Source organism: Gossypium hirsutum, chromosome A08 (genome assembly GCF_007990345.1).
Source record: "Gossypium hirsutum isolate 1008001.06 chromosome A08, Gossypium_hirsutum_v2.1, whole genome shotgun sequence".
Classification (NCBI taxonomy): Eukaryota; Viridiplantae; Streptophyta; class Magnoliopsida; order Malvales; family Malvaceae; genus Gossypium; species Gossypium hirsutum.
Window position 1 is genome coordinate 67450346 of NC_053431.1, and position 9361 is coordinate 67459706.

At 39.6% G+C, this 9361-nt stretch overlaps 1 non-coding gene across 1 annotated transcript; it reads left to right on the forward strand.

The window, feature by feature from the left end:
• The first annotated feature begins 2203 nt into the window (after window positions 1–2203).
• LOC121205683 (small nucleolar RNA R71) lies at window positions 2204–2310 on the forward strand. Its single transcript, XR_005900759.1, has one exon. It is a non-coding gene; the product is annotated as a small nucleolar RNA R71 (small nucleolar RNA).
• The last annotated feature ends 7051 nt before the right edge of the window (window positions 2311–9361 follow it).

Sequence of the window (9361 nt, forward strand, 5' to 3'; positions counted from 1 at the left end):
CGGCCGTGGCATTTTATCGTATCCCGTGTTGGGGAAATCCTTGCCCTGTTTTCACAAGGCCTTAAGCACGCCCTTGTGCTTGGCCGTGTCTCTGTGGAAACACCTATATTCAAGATTTCTATTAGTAAGTTACGAGTTAAATACCAAAATTTAAAGAAATTAATATTGTTAGTGCTCGGGTTGCCTCTCGAGAAGCGCTTATTTATAGTCTAATCTCGACTTACCACTCCGTTGTATGATCATTGTGGTTCGAGGAGTTTATAATCCTCATTCTTGCTGTTAATCTCATCAAAATAAGGTTTTAATCGGGTGTTGTTTACCTTAAAAGTGTCAAACTTGGGATGACTCACCTCCACCGTACCGAATGGAAAAATACTGAGTACTGTAAGAGGGATTTCCTCATTCGTTGTGGTAGTGACAATGTTGGAATCTGCGGCATCTAATAAGACCTTATCACCAACATTAAGTTGATTTTGAGAGGTATCGAGCTTGTTTTGGCGTAGTTTCAATTTTTTGGGTGTTCTTGGTTTGTGCGTCCGCCATTCATCGAGTTCCTCGATTTGTAGTCTTCGATCTTCATGAACAGGTCCTTTACTTGAGAATGACTCGTGTACTTCCTTTAGACTTATCTCCTGCAAAGTGATTTGTATTATGTGGTTAGTTTTAGTAGAATGGTTTAAATGATCACCTTCAATTCCTGATGTGTTGCTTGAATTGCGAGCTTGAAGGGTGATTGTTTCGTCTCCCACCCGGAGTGTGAGTTCACCTGTGCCAACATCAATGATGGTTTTAGTAGTTGCTAAAAAGGGCCTTCCTAGAATTAAGGGAGTGTTGCTATCCTCTTCTATGTCTAGAACAATAAAGTCAATAGGAAATATAAATTTATCGATTTTAACTAGCACATCTTCAATAATACCTCTAGGGAATCTTATAGTTTTATCTGCTAATTGAATGCTCATCCTAGTCTATTTGGGTTTCCTGAGACCTAGTTGCTTAAACATTTTGTAAGGCATGACGTTGATACTAGCCCCTAGATCAGCTAATGCATGATTAACATCTAAACTACCAATTAAGCAAGGAACAATAAAGCTCCCTGGGTCTTTTAGTTTGTTGGGTAGTTTATTTTGGAGAATGGCCAAGCAAACTGCGTTTAGCTCCACATGCGACGCTTCGTCAAACTTTCGGTTATTTGCTAAAAGCTCCTTTAAAAATTTCATTGCGTTTGGCATCTGCGATAGTGCTTCAATAAACGGTAAGTTAATATGTAATTTTTTAAGAGTTTAAGGAATTTACTAAATTGTTCATCTGAATGGTCTTCCCTTGTCGCGTTGGGGTATGGCACACGAGGTTTATATTCAACAGTCACTAGTTTGCTTGTATTTTGATCTACCTTACCTTGACCTTTGCTTACCACAGTTTCTTGTCACGGTTCTGGTTCAGGCTCCACAAATCCTTTTTCATCTTGAACATTAATCGTGTTGAGCTATTTCTTTGGGTTGGGTTCAATATTACTTGGCAAACTACCTTGTGGTCATTCAGAGATTAGTTTGGAAAGCTGGCCTATTTGAGTTTCGAGCCCTTGGATCGATGCTTGTTGATTTTTAAGTGTTGTCTTGGTATTCTGAAAACGGGTTTTTGACACTGATATAAACTTTGAGAGGATCTCTTCAAGTTTTGGCTTCTTTTCCTGTTGGTAGGGTGGTTGCTGAAAACCCATAGGATGTTGTGATCTTTGATTTCCTTGGCCTCCCCACGAAAAATTGGGGTGGTTCCTGCATTGTAAGTGTTACTAAATGGATTGTTTTGAGGTCGAGGATTATTATCCATGTAGTTTAATTGCTCATTATCCATGCTGTGGCCATAAGGTTGGTATTCCGAATAGCTTGTTCCACCGCTACTTGCTTCGCACTGCATTACTGGGTGAACTTGTGAAGAACTAAGAAAACCATCAATCTTTTTATTTAAGAGTTCTACCTGATTAGAGAGCATGGTGACTGAATCGACGTTATAAACGTCGACTGTTTTAGTTGCCTTTGTCCTCATGACTTGCCACTGATAGTTATTCAGTTACATCTCCTCTATAAACTCATAGGCATCTTCAGGTGTTTTATTGTTGATGGTTCCACCTGCCGCTGCGTCAACCATTTGCCGAGTCAAAGGATTCAGACCATTGTGAAATGTTTGTACTTGGAGCCAAAGCGGTAACCCATGGCGAGGGCACCTTCTCAGTAAGTCCTTGTATCTCTTCCATGCATCTTAGATGGTTTCTAAATCCATCTGCACAAAAGAAGAGATGTCATTACGTAATTTAGCCATTTTAGCCGGTGGAAAATATTTTAGTAAGAATTTTTCGATAATTTGTTCCCAAGTAGTAATCGACCCTCGTGGTAACAAGTTCAACCACTGTTTAGCTTTGTTCCTTCATGAAAAAGGGAATAACCGAATACAAATGGCATCATCAGAAATGCAATTTATTTTAAATGTATCGTAAAATTCCAGAAAGTTTGCTAAGTGAGTGTTGAGATCTTCATCCTGCAAACCATCAAACTGAACAAATTGCTATATCATCTGAATAGTGTTAGGTTTAATTCAAAAGTATTTTCAACTACAACAAGTCTAACTATGCTAGATTCAGTTCTTGTTAAAGAAGGTTTAGCATAATCATACATAGTGCATGGAGCAGGATTTTGATTAACCGCAATTGCAGGAGGTAGTTGATTGCCTTGGTTTTCAGCCATCTCTTTGGTTGGGGGTTGAGTATCATCTTCTTACTCGTTCTCCGAGTATCTTAAGCTTCGCCTTATTTCTCTTTGGTTTCTATATACTGTGCGATCGATTTCTTTGTCAAAAAGTAATGGTCTCGACGGGTTTCTTCTAGTCATAAACTATGAAAACCTACCAAGAGAAGGAAAAAGCAAGTTAATAAATAATAATTAAATTAAATTAAATTGCAAGAAAAATAAATAACTAAAGTAATAAAAATTAAGCGTTCCTAATACCTTAGTTCCCCGGCAACGGCGCCAAAAACTTGATCGCGTTATTTCGTGATAGGTTTAAAATATTTATAATTACTTGTGACAGCCCAAAATTGACCCTACTCGGGAAGTGGTTTCGAGACCACAAAACCGAGTCTTATAAATAATTAAAGATTATATTCTGTGTTTATGATGTGCGTAAATGCTTGTGTGATAGTTCCGTACTTTAATTTGGTCAGTGTATGTGGAATTTATTAGTAGGGACTTATGTGAGACAATTTAGAAATATGCTAGGCAAGTGTTCAAGTGGCCCATTAATATATGTGGGAAAGTGTTTGTCCTTGCATGTCAAATTAGCCAAATTAAAGCATAGTGGCTGGCCATGCTATGGGTGGAAACATGTCACCAACATGTTATGCTAGTGATGTATGCTAAGAAAATAAAATAAAGAGCATGGTAATTAAACAATGAAAAGGAAGGGTGATGAAAAAAAAATGGTCTCATCCATACCCCCCCTTGTTGCCGTGAGTTGAGGAAAGAAAACAAAAAAAAATGTGTTCATTCTTGAACACCTTTGGCCGAATAGAGGAAAGAAAGGAAGGGGAAGAGCTTGAGAAAATCGGCTATGGTGGTTTGCTAGACTAAGGTATGTTTGATGTTGTTCTTGAGATGCATGCATGTTTTAATAGTTGACTTGAGTTCTAAAAACCCATGGTTCAATTTTGTGGATTGATGATGATTTTGTGTTTTGCCATTGATGAGTGCTTGAGCTTTTTGATAGTTGTTGATGAAAAGTGAAAGATATGTTAAAGATTAATATGTTAAATTAAGGCTTGGTAAGCTAGCTATTAAGGTGAAATGCTAATGTTAGTATTTGATTTGGTAATAATCTGTTTGGGGACAGCAGCAGTAAGGTGATTTTGGAAAATCGCCATAATTTGTAGGAGTTGAATTAGAAGCTGAGTGAATTATGCCATTAAAGCTTGAAGAGTCTATTTTCTTACAAAAGAAACTATAAAAACAAAAGAGTTACCGATCTTGAGATATTTGAAGTATTGTGGGGCTGAGTCAAAATGACTACTAGATTCCCTGTTCTGTTTTTAGGAAATCATTATAAATTGTACAAAAATGATTATAAGATAAAATTTATATGCTTAGACTCCTTAATGAGTCTAGTTTCAAATGAGATCAAATACAACACATTTTGAATTCTGTAAAATGAGAAATTTGATTCGTAGTGAAGAGTGGTCAGAATAGTCAAACAGTGAAACAGGGGAAACTTTAAGAAAAATCTGGTATTGATTGGCCAAGCCAAAAATTATGAAAATTTTATGGATGGAAGATATACGAGTCTATATTCAGGGAAAATTAACGGCTAGTGATTTGGAGTTTTGTAGCTCCAGTTATAAACAATTTAGCGACTACTGCTCGGGAAAACAGCTCGTAGTGAATATGTGATTTTGTTGTAAACATTAATGAAAATTTGCCAATGAGTTATTTATTGACTATTATAAAGCTTACTATAATCTATGTGTGTGAAGGTCAAATCAATATATATATTATTCTGAAAGTAATACTTGAATAGTCGATTAATGACTATTTTAAATTTTGTTGAACTTAAGCTCAAGAGCAAAAGGGAACTAGATCCGATAAAGGCAAAGAAAAGATCACTGAGTAGTCGAGTTGGAACCGTCTTACCCAACACAAGGTAAGTCATTAAGCATGTAGTTGGTATTATTTCAAATGGTCATAATGTTTATGTATTGATGCTGAATGGAATAAATAAATATACATAAATATATATGCATGTACGTATGAGATGATGAAATTGTTGAATGAAAAGAAAAGAGGTAAGATGTACTGAGTTGTTGATCTCGGCACTAAACGTGCGGGTATAACCATTTATGACCATGAGATTGGCGCTAAGTGCGCGGGATTAAATTGTACAGCACTAAGTGTGCGATTTGACTATGTTGCACTAAGTGTGCGAAATGAATATGATGCACTAAGTGTGCGAATTGACCATGCGGCACTAAGTGTGCGAGTTTGACTATGTAGCACTAAGTGTGCGATTTGATTACGTAGCACTAAGTGTGCGAGTTGATTATATAGCACTGAGTGTGCGGACTCAATATGCATTCGTGAATCATTATGGACACTATGTGTGCGACACTATTGAGTCGATCGCGGACAGCGGATCGGGTAAGTGTCTTGAGTACATGGCTAATAGGTGCTATGCTTATACTTGGTGTTGAGCTCGGTAAGTTTGAACCTATGTGACAACTATACTTGAAGTCACGTACATAAAATTTATCGTAGGATGGGTGAAAGGCCGTTTAGTCGTTTGATTGTAACGAAAATAAATTGATTTATGAAAATGCTTCAATGTCCTATTGATGAGTATATGGAATGTGAATGCATGAATTGATATGAAATTGAATCGATAGGTTGGAGGAACTATGGTATGGTTCGGAATGGATGGAGTAATTAGCCTCGTTCCATTTTGTTTTCTATTGTGATAATGTTATTGATGGATGGTAGTGCATAGCTTATGACTTACTGAGTTATAAACTCACTCGGTGTTTCCTTGTCACCTATTCTAGGTTTCTTGGACACATCTCTTTTTGCGTGATCGGGCCGTCATCGAAGTCATCACACCGGATAGCAAGTTTTGGTACTTTCTTCTTAGTTGGCTTAGAAGAACATTTTGGCATGTATAAGCTATTACGTTGTGTTTGAACTTTGGCATGTAAACTTTAAGCCATGCGAAAATGGCACGAATGTTCGATTGAGTTGGATCAAGGGTAGGCATGAAATGGACCTAGTTACTTTCGTAACAGATGCTGGCAGCAGCAGTGTCATGAGATTGAAAAATCACTAAAAATAGTAGGAGTGGAATTAATTGATGAATAAATTATGTAATCGAAGCTCGATGAGTCTGTTTTCATGAGGAAGTAACGAAAAGATCATATGGGCAGTATATTAAGAGATAATCAGATTTTTGTGGGACAGGGCCAGAACGGTTTCTGGATTCCCTGCTCCGACTTTGGAAATTCATTATAAATTAACCAGAGATAATTAGGGGTCGTACGATATATGTATAGATTCCTCTCTGAGTCTAGTTTTCATAGAATCAAACGACATCAGTATTGAAGCCCTGTGCAGGGAGATATCCAAGTCGTAATGGGCAAAGGTCAGTGTAGTCGACCCCTGCAACATGGGAGACTTTGACTAATAAACTGTACTAATTGGCCCGATCAAAAATTCTAGAAAAAAATACATAGATGGGCACATGAGTCTAGTTTCTGGGAAAAATTACGAAACTGATTTTCGAGTTACGAAACTCAAGATATTATTTTTAAAACGACTAGTACACAGATTGGGCAGTGTCTGGAAAATAAATTTTATAAGGGGTTAAAGTCAGTTAACACCTCGTGTTCGACTCCGGTGTCGGTTTCGGGTTCGGGGTGTTACATTTGATTGGTATCAGAGCTATGGTTTAGTCGGTTCTAGGACTACCATAGCACGTATGAGTCTAGCTATACATGCCTTAATGTTAATGTTTAAAAGGGTGATGACTTCTGACGGTTGAAATGTTTTTGTTTTGATTAGTAAATGGATCCCGGTGTAGAAAGAACCCTAGCGGATGACGTTGAGAGCGTAGCGGCTGCTCCTGCACAAGGGACGCCGCCTGTTGAACTTCAGTCATCTGCGAATAATCAAGGTGAGGGGGCTAAACAAGCCTTCTTTACCATGATGAATGAGTGGGTCGCGCAATATGCCCGAACCAACCCGGCTGTCCAACAATTCCCAAATTTGAATAATCCACCCCAAGAGCCTGTAATGCCATCAGTCACTGATCCTGTGAGGCTGAGTAAGCCACCTGTAGACTTGATTAGGAAGCGTGGGGCCGAGGAGTTCAAGGCCATAGTAACTGATGATGCCGAAAGGGCCGAGTTCTGGCTTGATAACACCATTCGGGTGTTCGATGAATTGTCATGCACACCTGACGAATGTCTAAAATGTGCTGTATCTTTGTTGCGAGACTCAGCCTACTATTGGTGGAGGACATTGATTTCCATAGTCCCGAACGAGCGAGTAACTTGGGACTTCTTTCAAACGGAATTCCGAAAGAAATTTATTAGCCAACGGTTCATTGATCAGAAGCGTAAGGAGTTCTTGGAACTCAAGCAAGGCCGTATGACTGTATCTGAATACGAACATGAATTCGTAAGACTCAGTAGGTATGCCCGGGAGTGTGTAGCTGATGAGGTTGCTATGTGCAAAAGATTTGAGGAAGGATTGAATGAAGATTTAAAGCTACTAATGGGTATTTTGGAAATAAAAGAATTCGTAACACTAGTCGAACGAGCCTGCAAGGCGGAAGAACTTGGAAAGGAGAAGAGGAAGGCTGAATTTGAAGCTAGAGATTATCGTAAAAGATCGACGGGTAAAGCTCCGTTCTCAGCTGTAAAGAAGTTCAGGGAGGACATTAATAAGTCGAGGGCGACTGCGGGAATTTCCATCAGGGCAAGACCATCGATGGGCTCCCGAGCTACTTCGGTAGCTAGTGTGGGCAATAATCGTCACGAGAAACCTGAATGTCCCCAATGTGGAAGACGACACCTAGGTGAATGTTGGGGCAAGTCTACTAGCAGGGCCTGTTACGGATGCGGTTCGAAGGACCACTTCATTAGAGATTGCACGGAGCTGGATGAGAAGAATAAGATTCAAGGTGCAAGACCTAGTGGAGTGACATCTAGAGGTAGACCACCGAGAATTTTAGGAGGCAGGGGTGGTAGTCAGAGGGGGGGCCTCTGATACGGCCGATCGAGCCGAGAACCGTACTCCTGCTAGAGCATATGCCATTCGCGCACGAGAGGAGGCATCCTCCCCCGATGTCATCACTGGTACCTTCACTCTCTTTGATACTAATGTGATTGCATTGATTGACCCTGGTTCTACTCATTCATATGTATGCGAAACCTTAGCAACCAGTAAGACTCTACCTGTTGAGTCTACTGAGCTCGTAATTCGAGTATCAAACCCTTTGGGTCAATGCGTACTTGTTGATAAAGTGTGTAAGAGATGCCCTCTAATAATCCGAGAATCCTGTTTTTCGGCCGATTTGATGCTTTTGCCGTTCGACGAGTTTGATGTTATTCTTGGTTTGGATTGGTTAACCGCGCATGATGCGGTTGTGAATTGCAAAAGCAAGACTATCGATTTGAGGTGCGCAAATAACGAAATAATCCGAGTTGAGTCTGCGGACTTAAGGGGGTTGCCAGCTGTAATATCAGCAATGTTGGCCCAGAAATATGTAAGGAAAGGGTGCGAAGCATACCTCGCGTATGTACTTGATGACAAGGAGTTAGAAAAGAAACCCGAATCGGTGCCGGTGGTTTGTGAATACCCGGATGTTTTTCCTGAAGAGTTACCGGGTTTGCCACCTGTTCGGGAGGTAGAGTTTGGTATTGAGCTTGTACCTGGAACTACGCCAATTTCGATCGCTCTGTATCGTATGGCACTAACCGAGTTAAAAGAGTTGAAAGCTCAGTTGCAAGAATTGACGGATAGAGGTTTCGCTCGACCGAGTTTCTCACCTTGGGGTGCACCAGTATTGTTCGTGAAAAAGAAGGACGGAACCATGAGGTTGTGCATTGACTATCGTCAACTGAATAAAGTGACGATAAAGAATAAGTATCCGTTACCGCGTATTGATGATCTGTTTGATCAATTAAAGGGAGCATCGGTGTTTTCAAAGATAGATTTGAGATTGGTATGTACTGAGTTGTTGATCTCGGCACTAAACGTGCGGGTATAACCATTTATGACCATGAGATTGGCGCTAAGTGCACGGGATTAAATTGTACAGCACTAAGTGTGCGATTTGACTATGTTGCACTAAGTGTGCGAAATGAATATGATGCACTAAGTGTGCGAATTGACCATGCGGCACTAAGTGTGCGATTTGATTACTTAGCACTAAGTGTGCGAGTAGATTATATAGCACTGAGTGTGCGGACTCAATATGCATTCGTGAATCATTATGGACACTATGTGTGCGACACTATTGAGTCGATCGCGGACAGCGGATCGGGTAAGTGTCTTGAGTACATGGCTAATAGGTGCTATGCTTATACTTGGTGTTGAGCTCGGTAAGTTTGAACCTATGTGACAACTATACTTGAAGTCACGTACATAAAATTTATCGTAGGATGGGTGAAAGGCCGTTTAGTCGTTTGATTGTAACGAAAATAAATTGATTTATGAAAATGCTTCAATGTCCTATTGATGAGTATATGGAATGTGAATGCATGAATTGATATGAAATTGAATCGATAGGTTGGAGGAACTATGGTATGGTTCGGAATGGATGGAGTAAT